The sequence below is a fragment of the Corvus kubaryi genome, unplaced genomic scaffold (assembly GCF_017639235.1).
Source record: "Corvus kubaryi isolate FWS band 111438036 unplaced genomic scaffold, C.kubaryi_AGA036_p1.0 71, whole genome shotgun sequence".
Classification (NCBI taxonomy): Eukaryota; Metazoa; Chordata; class Aves; order Passeriformes; family Corvidae; genus Corvus; species Corvus kubaryi.
The window spans coordinates 404,285-405,464 of NW_024582059.1; positions in this window are offsets into that span (position 1 = coordinate 404,285).

The window sequence follows — 1,180 nt, forward strand, 5'->3', positions numbered from 1 at the left end:
CTGTGAAGAAATGGTTTACAGTCTTATTGTCTGTTACTTTCTGGGTAGGGAAAGTCTGTCACTGGGGAAGGAATGGTGTTGATCGGGGTAAGAGGAACCATTTTACTCACCTTCACAGTATGAAGCAATAACTTCAGCTGGAAACTCACTTGTCCTGAGCTTCCTCTCTAATCAGGAGACCTCCAGCTGGATGCACCATGAGCTGGAGGTGCCCAAACCCTCTACCCAGAGGGAAGACCCAGGCACCCCTCTTCAGCATCAATACCGAACTCAGCATCCACTCTCAAAGTCTGCACCCTCTGTGATGCAGACACTCTTTGATACCTCCACTACTGTTTCAGGAACAAACTGAAGACAAGCTTTTGCATTTGTTATTACTACTTGCTCTTTGTGTCACATAAAACAAAAATGAAAGCAGAGCTAAGTACTCACACACCTAGCAAGAGGCAGTCTCCTCCTGCAGTGACCCGACACCCTAAATATATAAAGTGGACAGTGAAAAAGCTGCCATCACTATTTTACCTGGAAAGAGTTATCAACAGATGACACCTCAGCCCCACTCTGCCAGGCTTGCCTATCAATTTACAACCCAAAATCAGGAAAAAAGGGTTCTAGATACTGCAATCTGTAAGATCTGTAAGATCTTTGTCTGATATCAGCAATCCCACTGCAAGGCTTACCCCTTCTCAATTTTATCAAATTGAACAACCAGCCTGTAAGGGGAAATTGTGGACCTCCCACAGCTTTGACACTTAAACAGAGCCTCTGAGACCCACAGTGCTCCTTCAGAAGTGGTATGTGTCTTTGTGGATACCCCCTGGCATGGCAGCAGATGCTCCTCAAGCTATCTGACCCCAACAGCTGGACATAATGGGGATTCCAGGAGAGGTTTAGTCCAACAGCTGGGTAGTGGAAGGCCATGGCTTCCTTACTTGGGCTCCATAGCTACGGAAACAACAAAAGGAACAAACTTCTAAAAATAAGGTGAAATTAATACATTGCTCGAGCCCGCATTTGAAGAGAAAACACACTTAGGGTTACAAACAAAGCAAATGCTCTGTTTATTAGTGGGGGTCAATCTCAAAGATGTAACATACGTAGTTAATAATGGTATTGCACATATTTTTAAGTAATCAGCAATGATAGCAATTAATAATTCATACATGAAGTGTAAAGAAGC